The 15090-nt window shown below is 40.2% G+C and overlaps 1 protein-coding gene across 1 annotated transcript in view; it reads right to left on the bottom strand.

Moving 5' to 3' along the window:
- The window catches only part of ZMIZ1 (zinc finger MIZ-type containing 1), a 1052488-nt gene that overhangs the window by 669866 nt on the left and 367532 nt on the right, over nt 1-15090 (bottom strand). Inside the window, 1 exon segment of the mRNA XM_030203240.1 lies at nt 8238-8318. The gene's annotated coding sequence lies outside the window, so the exon portion shown is untranslated.

Here is a 15090-nt window from a genome sequence, read left to right as displayed (position 1 = left end):
TGAGGCTCTGTTCTGTCTTAGTTTTCTTCTTCTCTCCCATCATACTTTTAGCACATGCTCTGGTGGATCCTTCTCCACTGCTATCTCTCTATCAGTCTGATTCAAGTTTATTAAAGGACTTTCTATCCCACCCATCAAACAAATGTCTGAGCGGCATACAATCTAGTAACAGTGAAATTATATAGACAGGCATAGAATTGACAAAAGGGTAGATACAATAGGAGCCTGGATGGAAATACAATAGTTAATAGAAAAGCAGGAGAAGGGGCATAGGTAAAACAGAAGGAGTGAGGGGAAAGACTGACTTTTCATGCAAATTCTTCTGGCTATGGTGAAATGCGTCTAAAAAGAGGTAAGTTAAAAATCCATTTTGAACTGAGTGATTGATGGTGATGTCTTCAGGCACTCAGGCATGGAGTTCCACAATACAGGGACCTGTACTGAGAAAAGGAAATGGCGTGCTGAACTTGGAGGAACATCATGAAGAGACGGGATGACTAAAAGGTCCCACTGAGATGAGAGCAGCAGGTGAGGAGAGTGATATTATTCCAAAAGATCAAAAAGAAAAGAAGGTTCTTGAGTAGTACGAACTTTGAATACAAAGAAAAGTAATCTGTGCTGAATTTGACAGTGAACAGAGTAACCAATGGGCTTCTTTTAGCAAAGGAGTAACATGATCGAATTCTTTATGTCCCGTTATAAGTTTAATAGCAGTATGTTGGATGAGTTCTAAACAGTATAGTTGACGTTGCGGAAGACCCAAGAAAAGTGAATTACAGTAATCCAGCTGGGAAACAATAATGGAATGGACAAGTATGTTAATGGCTGTAGAAAATAAAAAGGATTTCATTGACCAATTACGCCTTAGATGGAAAAAAAGAGCAGCACAATAATGAAGAAATTTGTGGAACAAAAGTGAGAGTATTATTAAGGGTGACTCCCAGGACCTTAATGGTATCAACCAGAGTAATGGCGGATGTATTCAATAGAATAGGATTGTCAGCACCTGTGGTTTAATCGAAAAAAAGAACTGCTTGTGATTTTTCAGGGTTGGGTAACGCTGACAGAAATGTTTTTCAAAAGGACTCGAGATGAATAAGAAGAAGTTTCAAGCCTTAGGGTCATATTTGACCCCTCTCTCTTTCTCTCTGCTCACATCCAATTGACTGTCAGAATCTATAGTTAGTCTCTGTCTACAGCATGACCAAAATTGGTCCCTTCCTTTCTGAGTACATCCATGCACTCATCACCTCCCACTTAGATTACTGTAAATTGCTCCCGACAGGTCTCCCACTAAACCATCTCTCTCTTTTCCAATCTCTTCAAAATTCTGCTGCAGAACTCTCAAGTCACTTAATTGGATCTCTATCCATTTCCATGTACAGTTCAAATTCCTCCTACTGACTTAGAAGTGCATTTATGCTGCAAATCTCTCCCTACACCACTCCCTGGAAACTGTATTCATCAGGTTACTCTTGTCAGTACCCTTCTCTCCACCGCCAGCTCCAGACTCTGTTCCTTCCATCTTGCTGCACCATATGCCTGGAATACGCTTCTTGAATTGCTACATCATGCTCCATACCTAGCCCTATTCAAATCCAGGCTAAACACCCACCTTTTAAGGCTGCATTCTTAACTTCTTATCCACCTATTCAAAACTCATATTATTGTAATCATTCTTAAAATAAATGTGCTCCCTAATCTCTTATTTGTCCCGTTTGTCTTAAACAGGTTGCAAGAAGCAGGGACTGTCTCTTATGTGTCTACGTACAGCACTACATACATCTGCGTACACTAGAAATGGTTTGTAACGGTAGTAAAATAAAGGGTTAAGAGAGCTTATCCAATCAGCATAAGGAGAACAGTCATCACAGGTTGGGGGGGGGGGGGGGAGCATCCAAGGTCAAGTAAAATACCTTATGACTGCTGATATCCATCTTTTTTTTTCTGAAATGTGCAGAAAGAGCTCAAGTGGGAATGATGATGAGATGGGGACACCAATGAAATTTGGGTAAAAGCTTCCATAATTCATTTGCCATCATTAGCTATAAAATTCACACAAACTTGTAAGCAGACTGTGAGGTTTACTTTGTGACTGACATACAACAGCCGGCAGATGTGACGGTGCACATACTATTTAAAGGACCTTCACTTTTCCCCTTCTAGAGAAGGGATGAAATTCAACTACACTTAAATCTAGAATATTGATTTTAGGAACTTCCTCCTGGAAGTAAATTCCAAAAGAGAGAGACAACACTTCAAATGAACTAGTTACAGGTTAAAAAAAGATACTTAACTCAAAAGCACTTAAAATAATAATTTACGCAATTCTATATACTACACAGTAGCATTCATAGCAAATTATTACAGATGAAGGCATGTATGGTTTATCCAGTCTGCCTAACAATGCAGCCAGAGTTGTATCTCTTGCTTTGTGCAGCTTACACCTATCAAGTTATTTATTTATTGATTGGGATTTATTAACTGCCTTTACAAAGACATACAGCTTACAGTTTTGTTAATAGCATAACAGTAAAATGACCAAATATAAGAATACAGTCAATAAGATAAACTTGGAAATGGCAAATTGAAATCTAGTAATAGGACTAGCATGAAACAATATCAGAAATATACACAGTTAATATTGCTGCAGAACAATCATATAACAGAAATATAAAAAATGTCAGTAGAATACAAATGATACCATCATAGCAAGGAAGAAAATTCAAATAATATAGATATATGAACTCAGCATAATACCAATGAAACACCTAATAAGCACACATTAGAACATCCGGATAATATAGATATGATGCCAGTGCTGTTGATAAGAAACAATGAAACATTTTATTATGTAGCTGAGGGGTCAAGTGCCAACATATAGAAAAGGACAAGATGGGTAGTGCAGAATCAATTTGGATAAGACAAACAAAAAAGTGAGGTGGATTCAAGGAGGATGTCAAGAGGGTCATTTTTATGCTTTTTAGAATTAAAGACTTCTTGACATCATACTTGAGTCCACCTCTCTTTTTTGTTTGTCGCTCACGTTTACGTGAGGGATTTTTCCTCCTCTTTTCCTGCTTGAATCTATCTGAATAAACAGATGTAAGGCTAAACTGAAGGCAAATTATATGTACAGTTAAATAAGATATGAGGGGTTAGTCTAAATTACAGCATGTGTGGCAAGCTAATCCAAGTTCAGAGTGAGTGAACAGCTAGTCACCTCATGTATTAAAGACTTAGGAGAAGAACCAGGCTTTCTCCTACTTCCTGTAATAGAGTTAGATGTAGCTCCTCTGAGAGTAGGTTCCAGAATGTGGAGGCTACACCTCAGAAAGCTCGCTGGCAGGTATCACATTGTGTGATTTCTTCTGATGAGGGTATGAGATATCAGTGCTCTTTGGGAGGATCTTAGAGGTCTCAACAGTGTGTAGAGATCTAACTTATAAGTTATTTGGCCCATTTTGCATGGGGATCTTGGAAAATCAAAGAGTTATAAATTTAGCCCTGTAATGTACTGGTAGCCAGTGTTGTTTCTTCACATGCTCCCAATCTGCGTGCACAATTTAATTGAATAATAAGCCAATTAGTGTCAATAATTGAGATCTTAACTAGCAATTATTGGTGCTAACTGGAATTAAAATGTACATGTGCAATTCTAGGTGCGAGTTGAAAAAGGGGGTGCAGCCATGGGAGGGTCATTCCTACAATTTACAAACATTGTTATAGACTTAGGGGGATGAGCGCCTAATATAGGTGCAGCGATTTACACCAAGGTTTCATTGGTGTACATGGTCACACCTAAACGCAGGTGTGGTTCCAGGTGCTAAGCGCTATTCTATACATGGCACCTAAATTTAAACACCATTTATATAATAGCGCTTACTGCTATTTTTTCGGCATTGATTTTTTAGGCAGCATTTATAGAATTCAACTTTAACACCTGAATTCTACATATGGCGCTATGAGTTGCATATGCAATTTGGCGCACACAACTTAAAATGCGTCAATTAGTGCCAATAATTGGGTCCTAACAATCAATTATCAGTGCTAATTGGCATTATTAAAATTTACGCTTGTGTCCAAAAAGGGGGCATAGCCATGTGCTTATCAAGGGCATTTCTATAATTTATGCACATTGTTATAGAATAAAGGGGATAGGCGAGAGGAGTTATACCAAGGCTTCATTGGCACCTAAATGTAGTTGCAGTGCTATGTGCTTTTCTGTAAATGGTGCCTAGATTTAAGCGCCGTTTACAGAATAGCGTTATGCACTATTTTTTTGGTGCCAAATTTTTAGACACCATTTTTAGAATTTAGTTCTAAGCGCTATTCTAAAAAGAATGCTCAATCTGGAGAATCATGGAGAACACGAATTTCTCTTTCCACATACTTTTCTGTGCCGTTTACTAAATCCAGCCCGGCTGCACAGCTACATTCCCACAGCATGAGACAAATTTCTAAAGACTTCGACCCTGGACTATCAATACACACTAGAAACTATTATAAAATAATTAAATTGATCCTAACCTACAACTTCTTTCACTTAAAAAAAAAAAATCATCTATCTACAGATCACAGGCACTAAGACCTACCAGCCAACCTTTCATGAAAGAACTGGAACAGAGACTCAAAACGATTTCACAATTCTTAATGCATCCAGTTCTTCAGTTGGATTCAAAATGTACTACAAAACAGGAAGCATTACAGCTTTTAATCAGCGTCCATCTAGGAACATTTGTACATAACAGACTGACACATGCAGCTATTTTCACAATTCCAGCTTCCTCCCTTACATATTAAAAAAAAAAAGTTCACCACAAAGAGATCAGAAACATGGTATCGCCATATACATCTCTGTCTCTTTGGTCAGAGTAAACAGAGTCCTGAATGAATTTTTCAAACAAAAAAACTTCAACACCAAAATCATAGCTATGAAATTTCCTTCTTCACTTTACCACCCAGGGCAAACTTACTGCAGAGTAAAGAGGTGGGGGAGGGGGGGAGAGAAAGAAAGCTGAAAAAGATGATCCTTTTATTTATACACAGTCCAGAGCTGAAAAACTGAGACAAAAAAATAAAAAATCTTCAGTTACTACCCCAGGAGAATGAGCCATTGAAAGAAATATACCCTGCTCTGCAGATAATGGGCTTCCATTTACCATCTAATGCTACATGTTTTATTTTCTTCCTATGGGCCACCTGGCACTTAGCGCATGCTAATGTCTATTAATGCGCTAAAATTTAGTAAAAAGACTGCTTCATTTACTTTGGTTTTAGAACACAATTTTTCACTCAAATTCTACTTGCATACTTAATACAGCTTTCCACATGGAAAAATGTGCATTAAAAGGTGCTTTTAGCCTGGTGCATGTCCCATGTAAATGCCTGAAAATGAACTGCATATGGAACAACTTCCGATTTAAAAGCATGTGTTTGCTAAACAACTCAGCCCAAGAGTTGTAGTAATTTTGTTTTTAATTTCCATTTAATCCTACTAAAGTAAATGGAGATTGTTTTTTTTTTATCCCTAGACTTTGGTTATCCAAGCATAAGAACATAAGATGGAGTGGAGGAGTGGCCTAGTGGTTAGAGCAGAGGTGGGTGGTTCAAATCCCGCTGCTGCTCCTTGTGATCTTGGGCAAGCACTTAACCCTCCATTGCCTCAGGTACAAACTTAGATTGTGAGCCCTCTTGGGACAGAGAAATATCCAGAGGACCTGAATGTAACTCACCTTGAGCTACTACTGAAAAAGGTGTGAGCAAAATCTAAATAAATAAAAATAAGAATAGCCATACTGGGTCAGACTGATGGTCCATCTAGCCCAGTATCCTGCTTCCAACAGTGGCCAATCCAGGTGACAAGTACCTGGCAGGAACCCAAATAGTAGCAACATTCTATGCTACTGATCCCATGCCTGTTTCAATAGCAGACTACAGACTTTTCCTCCAGGAACTTGTCCAAATCTTTTCTAATCCCAGATACACTAATTGCTTTTACCACATCCTCTGGTAACGAATCCCAGAGCTTAACTATTCATTGAGTGAAAATATTTCCTCCTATTTGTTTAAAAAATAAAATACTACCATGTAACTTCATCAAGGTACAAAAGTGATTGGGGCTTGCTCCTGCCACCAACTTGGGGATGAGTTGTTATGCAAGGGGGGGGGGGGAGAAAAAGATAGCCATCCACAAAGGTTTTTTGTTTTGTTGTTATTGTTTTCATTGTTTTCTTTATAGATTCTAAGGGTTCGATATTCAGCTGGTGGTGGGCAGCGCACTTGCTGTCTGCCATCAGCGTTAAACCTGGATATTCAATGCTGGGCCATATGCAGCAATCGGCATTGAATGTCCGGGTTTATTTTGGCTGCTAAAAAGTTAACCGGTATGCTGATACTCAATGCTAACTGGTTAACTTTTTAGCACTCAAAGGTAGGCCTGCTACTTAAGCGGCCTATTTTGACTGCTCAACATAGCCAACTAGGTGCCGAATATCCACGCCTAACCAGTTATCTCCTGCTGAATATCTGCGGTTAGGCACTTAAAACCCTATTTAACCATCCTGGCCAGTTAAACAATTTTGAAAATTGGAGAGGAAATTAATACAGAAAATCTCTTTTTGGAACTTTGACACAGTAGGGGGGGCCTAAGGGGATCTCAGTGAAGCCCGCTGTGCCACCAGGAATTTGAAGGCACACCCATTCACTTTGAAATTTGTTTTGAAAGATTTTTAAATGATCATGAAGCCTTAATTTTATGACTGGTTTTGCCACAAAAACCCATATAAAAATATGTGCCAAGTCTAGCACACATTTTTCTCATGTTTAAAGTTTTTTGTTTCTTTTTTGTCACTATGGATAATTAAAAGCCCTCTGCACGCCATTAGCGTAATGCATTGGGGGGGTTAACATATATATATATTTTTTTTTTTTTTTAATTATTAGCATGGATTTCTCTTTGTAAAAAATCAATTTACTTCTACTTGTTCTACACCACTCAGGATTTTGTACACCTCAATCATATCTCCCGTCATCCGTCTCTTTTCCAAGCTGAAGAGCCCTAACCTCTTTAGCCTTTCATCATACGAGAGGAGTTCCATCCCCTTTATCATTTTGGTTGCTCTTTCTTGAACCTCTTCTAATTCCGCTATATCTTTTTTGAGATACAGCAACCAGAACTGAATGCAATACTCAAGGTGCAGGCGCACCATGGAGCGATACACAGGCACTTACCACATTTAGATTAACATGCACTAATGCAACTATTAATGCACGACCTGCAATGGAAAATACTAGGCTTGCACCCAATAGTTGCTGCGTTAGATTTTCAGCTACCATGTGTTACTTTTCTGCATTAAGCCGCAGTAAATGTAAAACCTTATGCACTTTTAAAGTACCCCATTACGAGACATACAGTTCCACCGCCATAAACTTCTAATCACCCATCAACCTCCAGTTCCCACCCAACACCCAAATTTGCCCTTCAGACTAATCAAGGTTAAAGTTTCTGTTAACTGCTAAAGGCAAAACCATCAAAACATTACTGGAATGTTCTCTGATTCACTTATATTTTCTGCTAAGGTCACCTCTTGTTCAATCGATTCTAACCTGAATAAAGGGGTTTTGGCTCCAAAAGGATAGTCAAGAAATGTATTAAGGTAGTCCGATAAACATGTATTACACTTTTATTTTAAAACACCTTAGGACCCCTTTTATTAAGCTATGCTAAAAATGGCCATGCATTATGATTAACACATGGGATTCCCCACATTCTGAGGCCACTTTTAACATGGCTGTAAAATGGCCACATTTCCATGTTTTCTATTAATAGCCAGGTGCTGATTTCCAAATTAGCGAATTGCCATTAGCATGCGAGCCCTTACTGACACCTATTTAGTAGGGGGGAAGGGCTCACGCACTAACCACACGCTAATGCTTCAATGTAGTTGAGCTAACCAATTAGAGCTAGGCAAGCCTACTCTCTGCAACCCCGCCCCGGTGCTAAAAAATGTATTTTTTAGCACCAGGAAAGTGTGTGCAGATGCGTCCTACAGTAGTGCATTTTGATGCATGGGAAGAATACGGTAGTGCTTACCACCGCTTAGCAAAAGGACCCCTTTATTTCCGTGTATTCAACTGAGCTAACACAGGAGCCACACTAATTCCATGCTGTTTAGTCACAAAGTAAAAAACTATGATGTCTATAGGGGAAACAGAAGGAATAGAGCGTGTCTTACCTTAAGAGTCCAATAAGGTTTATCCCAGGAGAAGCTGATCTATAGTTGCTCAATATTCTCACTTCACAAGATCCATCTTCCCTTAAAAGAAAAGAATTGTAAAGTTACCATAACTGAATAGAAAAAAAAATCATCTGCTAAAAACAACCCCACTTGATTTTTTATTACACTGTGGAGGGGAGACTGTTAGTCTATCAGACTTATTAGACAGCCAACAGATGGTGGATGCTGTGTACACAGGCCAGTGCTTTTACACACATGGCTTATAGGGGCTAGAGATTTTAGACTTCATTTTTTACTTTTTAAAGGAAAATACAATACTGAGGGGCCCTTTTTCTAAAGTGCAGTAGAGGGGTGAAGTCTATATACGGAGCCAGAAAAAAGCACTATTCCATATGCCGCACTTAAAATTCAGCATGGTTTATAGTATAGTGCTCAAACCCAGGAATCGTGCCTAACTTTAGGTGCAGCCTTAAGCACCAACTGAACATAGCAAGGCCGCCGAAAGGGGGGAGGCAAATTTACCCGGGCCTGGCCTCCAAGGTGGGGCCCAGACACTGGCAAGCTTCTTCTTGCTGCCTGCTTTCAGGTTTGTCCTCACCTACTCCTGTGTGCCGCCCAGGACCCGGATGATTGCACTAGCACGATATTGCGTTTATGCAATCATCCGGGTCCTGACTCCCGGCACGGACAGGAGCAGGAGGGCAGACTGTGGGAGCAGGAATGCAGGAAGCGGCTTGCCGGGCCTGCCCCCTTGGAGGCAAAGACAGAAAGGAAAGGGGGTGGGTGCGTGGGAGCGATGATGCAAGTGGTGGGGCAGCTTGCAGCGGTCCGGCTCTGCCCCAAGCCCAGCTATGTCTCTTAGTGGCCGCGAAACATGGTGCAAATCCTTGTGCCTAAATAAGGCATGTTTTTTCCTTATTCTATAACTATGCACGTTAATTTTAGGAATGCCCTCATTCACCCCATAACCCTCCCATTTCCGTGCCCCCATTGTGTAAGATTTAGGCGCATATAGTCCAATTAAATCTAATTAGTGTCAATCATTGCTTCTTAACAAGCCAATTATACTGTACATTGCCGCCTTGAGTGAATTCCTTCAAAAACGCAGTAAATAAATCCTAATAAATAATACATGGTGCTAATTAGCTCATTATTCATTTAAATTGTATATGCAAATTGGATGCACACACAAATTTGTGCATACAAGTTTGGCAACTTTTATAGAATTAGGAGGTAAAGAATTTATGTGCCAGGGTGTGAGGGAGTTTGTAGAACTTTGCCCCTCACCCTTAAGAACAGTCCCTTAGACTGCCTGAGCCACCTTAAGAGCACTAGTCTCACTCAGGAGGAAGTGAGCCGAGAGGGGTGGGGCCTAAATCAGGAAGCATATAAGACAGGGCCTGATAGGTTAAGCAGGCCCAGAGGGAAGAAGGAATCGAAGCCCCAGTGAACACCACCACCACCTATGGTTAAGGATTGTGACCTGACTGAGATAAGCCGCTATTGCTTTTTGTTTCAGACTGACAAGCCTCCTCAGCCTGAGGCCTGCTTAAGACTGCTTACTGAACTACAGAGGTGTTCTATCTTTTGTTCCTGGTCCTGTGACGTAACAGGTCTCAGGATTCAATTAAATAAGCACTTGTTTTCATTTATATCCCTTTGTCCGGCTGTGTTATTTCATAGGCCCACCCTCAATCCTCGCTCAGGGAGAGGATTAGTGCATGCTCTCATGCCATATGGGAATGACTATTACAAACCACATGCTAATTCACCTACTACCTGCTTAGTGCACTTTACTAGAAGGAACCCTGAATTTCATAAAGGAAATGTAAATGTGGCATTTATAAAAACTGATGTGCATTTTGCAATGTGTTTCTAATCATATGTTACTGTAAGCAATTTTCATTGACAGATTTAGTATTTGGTCATTTTTATAGATATACTGGGCTCAATACATAAGTAGTCCGCTCTGGAGAAAAACAGTTATTGTCAGCAGGGCCGCCGACAGGCTGAACCGAGCATGCACACCTAAGAGGAGCAGCCGCTCAGCTGGACAGAAGAGCAGCGCTGGAGGAAGACCTGCAGGGTCTGCTTCTCCGGGTCCTCCCCAGCCTCCAAGGGGGAGGATCTGGCCGCGGCGCTGGAGTTTTCTCTCTCCTGCTCCTGTTGGGATGCGATCACTCGGAGGCCCGGGGAATTCTGCCCCCCCTCTCGGTGGCCCTGATTGTCAGCAGCAGATCCAAATGCCAAGAAATTGCAGTGGAGTAATGAATTAACGAATCAGTATATCTATTATTTGAGCAACAAATCACGTATCCAGTGTTGCTTGAATTGACACCTGAAGCAGGCATTACTTATGCCGAAACACAGCCCATGCCAGGTCATTAATAAAGCACACTTGTTCCATTCTTGAGAGTCCTTTGTGCTTTTTTCATAACCACTAATAACGACTTACGTTCATCCATATATTGAATAATAAGAGCCCTGTTTACTAAGGCATGCTAGCATTTTTAGCGTGTGCTAAAATTTAGCACACACTGCTAGAAACACCCATATATTCCTATGAGTGTCTCTAGCGGTAGCATGCACTATAAATGCTAGCGCAGCTTAGTATAACGGCACTAAATGTGTATGAGTCACATTACAAACATGGGGAGGGCATTTTTGAAAGAACATCCAAGTCAAAATTGGGACATTTATTTACCAGCATTACATAACCTGTATAAACTAGGCTATGGCCTCCTAACATACATGTAAACTATGCTATGCTCCTTCACACACACACGAGTCTCAGTCACTAGTAGCTCATAATTGATGCAAATCTGATGTTTAGTATCAGCTCAAATAAGGATTAAACTTTTGTGTTTGGCTTTACAGGCTCTGCATGGAGAGGGACCAGTTGCTGTACACCACCTTGGGTGAATCTCCCAATAAATATATTTAAAAAAAAGTGTATTAGTCTTAGAAACCGGTTCCTTATAAATAAAAATTTTAAAAAGTGTATTGGTTTTAGAAACCGGGTTCCTTATATTTCAAGCAGCCAGTTATACTCAAGACAGAGACATTCTTAGAGACGCCCTCAGGGAGAATGCAACACGTGAATTTGAGGTCTAGGGCATTCTCAGTTGTGGCTTCAGACATATTGTGTGTGTGTGGGGGGGGGGGGGGGTTAGTTCTGCTGCTGTCGTGTTGGAGTATTAGTGGTTGGGTTTTGTAGGATGGGAGTATTTTTTGTCTCTTTATTATTTTTAATTATTGCATACCACTTCAATTTCCTCAGCTAAAACTTATAGGAGGTATAGAAGAATTTTGCATAAAGAAATTGTATTCAAAAAATCTGCACACTGACAATTTCACATGAGAATGTTTTTCCAAGTTAGCTTCAGCACCAGCATATATGACAAGCCCAATTAGAACCGCCATGGTACATCAACCAACTTACTGTGAATGTTACAACTGAACTGGAAACAGTTCCCATAACATACTTTAAAGACAACTGACCAGAGTAGTCTGGTGCTAGTGCAGTGGGCTTTGATCCTAGTGAGCTGGGTTTGATTCCCTCTGCAGCTCCTTGTGACTGTGGGCAAGTCATAGTAACATAGTTGATGGTGGCAGATAATGACCTGTACGTTCTGTCCAATCTGCCCAACAATATAAACTCATTACATATGGTATGAAATGTTCAATATTATGTATACCTGTTCTTGATTTATCCTTGCCATTTTTAAAGCATAGCAGTCTGCCCAGCACTGGTCTTGTTCTAAAATTTCTGAAGTTGTCAAAGTACCCAAAAAGGTCCACTCTAGCCCATCCAAATCTGCTTAGCCTCCATCAGGGCACAGACCACAGAAGTCAGCCCAGCAACGGGTTTCCTACATACTCTCCCCCTTAAGCTTCTTTGGATACGATCCTTCTAAACAGGATTCCTTTGTGTTTGTCCCACGCATTTTTGAATTCCATTACCATTTTCATCTCCACCTCCCACGGGAGGGCATTCCAGGTATTTGTCACTCTCTCAGTAAAAAAAAATTCTTCCTGACATTATTCCTGAGTCTGTCCTCTTTCAATTTCAATTCATGCCTCTAGTTCTACCACCTTCCCGTCTCTGGAAAACGTTTGTTGGCAAATTAATACCTTTCAAATATTTGAACATCTGCATCATATCATCCCTGTTTCTCCTTTCCTCCAGTGTTTAACTGTTTAGGTTAGCAAGTCTCTCCATGTACGTCTTGCTGCCTAAATCCCCTACCATTTTCATCAATTTTCTCTGAACCACTTCAAGTCTTTTTACATCATTAGCAAGTTAAGGCCTCCAAAACTGAACACAATACTCCAAGTGAGGCCTCACCAACGACTTGTACAGGGGCATCAACACCTCCGTTCTTCTGCTGGTTATACCCCTCTCTCTGCAGCCTAGCATCCTTCTGGCTGCGGCCACCGCCTTGTCGCACTGTTTCATCATCTTGAGATCTTCAGACACCATCACCCCAAGGTCCCTGTCCTGAGCCAAGCTTACCAATCTCTCCCCTCCTATCCAGTACATCTGTTGTATTTCTGCACAGCATTAAGTCACTTAACTCTCTATTGCCCCAGGTACAAAATAAGTACCTGTATATAATATGTAAACCGCTTTGATTGTAACCACAGAAAGGCGATATTTCAAGTCCCATCCCCTTTCCCTAAAACAGTACTAGGTAACTTCTCAAGATTCAGTCCTCTGCATTGTTCTACTTCTGAACTAGTTCCAGTCAGAGTGATAACAACTATCATATTCCTGGTGAACACTAACTTAGGGGCTCTTTTACTAAGGTGCAGAAGGGATAACGCGCGGGTAGCGTGCGCCAAATCAGCGCTACTGCTGGGCTAGTGCATGCACCCAGCGGTAATTCTGAGTCTGGTGCATACCGAATCCCACGGTAGAAAATAATATTCTATTTTCTACTGTGGAGGCGTTCCCAGTAGTAATCAGCAGTTGGCGCATGCTACATGGTTACTGCGTGGGTAGCGCATGAGCCCTTACTGCTAAATCAATGGGTGGCAGTAAGGACTCAGGTTGTAAATAGGTGCACACTAATTTTAATTTCAGCGCACGCCCATTTCCCAGCCCATTAAAAAAAGCACTTTTTCCCAGCTGCGGTAAAAAATTCCCAATGCACGCCCAACACACTCACACTACCGTATGCCTCTTTTTACCATAGATCAGTAAAAGGACCCCTTAGAGCAGACAAAACAATGGAAATAAACTAACCATGACTCCAGTATATACGAGATAATACTGAAAAATTCTACAAGTCATCATTTTTATTTTATTTTTTTTAAATATCAGCGTCTAACTAGACATGATCAGGCCAACAGTTCTTATACATTCAGCCAGAATCTGCAAAAAAAAAAAAAAAAAAAAAAAAAAGACTTATTTGGGTCCAAGCTGAGCATTGGCCAGAACATAACAGCAGCCATACTGGCTCAGATCAATGCTTCCAGCAGTGGCCAATTTAGATCACAAGTTCCTGACAGAATCCCAAATAGTTGCAAGATTCATGCTACCGATCCCAGGGCAAGCAGTTGCTTCCCCGTGTCTATCTCAATAGCAGACTATGGACTTCTTCTCCAGGAACTTGTCCAAACCTTTTTTAAACCCAGATACACTAAACACTGTTACCACATCCTCTGGCAACGAGTTCCAGAGCGTAACTACTTGAGTGAAAAAATATTTCCTCCAGAACCCCTTCCCATCCCCCTACATAAGCTAATTTGCAGCTAATTTTCTTCCAGGAATTATTAATCTATGTGCTCCAAAATCTAAAACTAATTTTTAGATCCTGAAAAACTCATATATTCAAATTCTGGAGTATTGTCTTATCTTTTAAATAATACTGAAACCAAAAATTTTGCCAGTATTTTTATTCCTCAATTCTTGGATGTTTTTAGATCATTTTTGAAGTAAACTGCTGCACAGTCCTCAGTTAAATGTTTCTAGATTCAAAGAAAATGTCTTTCAAATTTTTTATGATAAGTTAAATATATCTGTTAATCCAAAGGAAAGTTTACAAAAGATACTTCACATGATTATAAAAATATTTTCTATTGCACAAAGACATGACAACTGCTAAACCTGGCAGTTCGGATTGGTCAAGGAACTTTTATTTACACATGTGTGTGGTCTCAAGTAATATTAAAAAAACAAAAACAAAAAAAAAACAGAGAGCTATAAATGCAGCCACAATCTCCAGAGACTCAGAAGAGATGCTGCCACACAATACGTTCCCCAAATTTATTTAAGCAAACAGAATTATCGACTTTAGCAAATTTCTGAGAACAACCTCCTACACAAACAATTTACACACATGCATGCTGCATAATCAGCCCAAATACTGTGAAGGGAAATGTCACGCTGGCTCCTGGGGAGGTGGAAGTTGTGATAAATAAAAACAATGATTTTGGGATAGAAGTGCCACTAACAATGAAGAGAATCAAAAACAGCAGGGAATGAACCATAACACCAACTTCAGTCTATAATTTTTTTACCCAACTGTCTCCTCCATCTTGTTGTCAAAACTAGAGATTTCTCAGTTGGGGCCTCTTTTACAAAAGCCGCGCTACTGATTCTTGTTGTGGCAAATGAGAGGAAGCCCATTCAAATCCTACGGGCTTCCTCTTATTTGCCGCGCGGGAATCGCAAGCGCGGCTTTATAAAAGAAGCCCTTAATTTTGGTATCTAAACATTTGAAGTGCATGTGCATACCAACAAACAACGTGTACAACTGATTTACATGCTTTAAAAACTTCTCATGTATGTACAATGTGTGCGGAAAGTGTGAATAGGTGGAAAAAATGCAGAAAAACTAGGAAA

This window comes from Microcaecilia unicolor, chromosome 5 (assembly GCF_901765095.1).
Source record: "Microcaecilia unicolor chromosome 5, aMicUni1.1, whole genome shotgun sequence".
In the NCBI taxonomy this organism is placed as follows: Eukaryota; Metazoa; Chordata; class Amphibia; order Gymnophiona; family Siphonopidae; genus Microcaecilia; species Microcaecilia unicolor.
The sequence above is the reverse complement of the archived record's forward strand: the minus strand, read 5'-3'. Positions and strand labels throughout refer to the sequence as shown.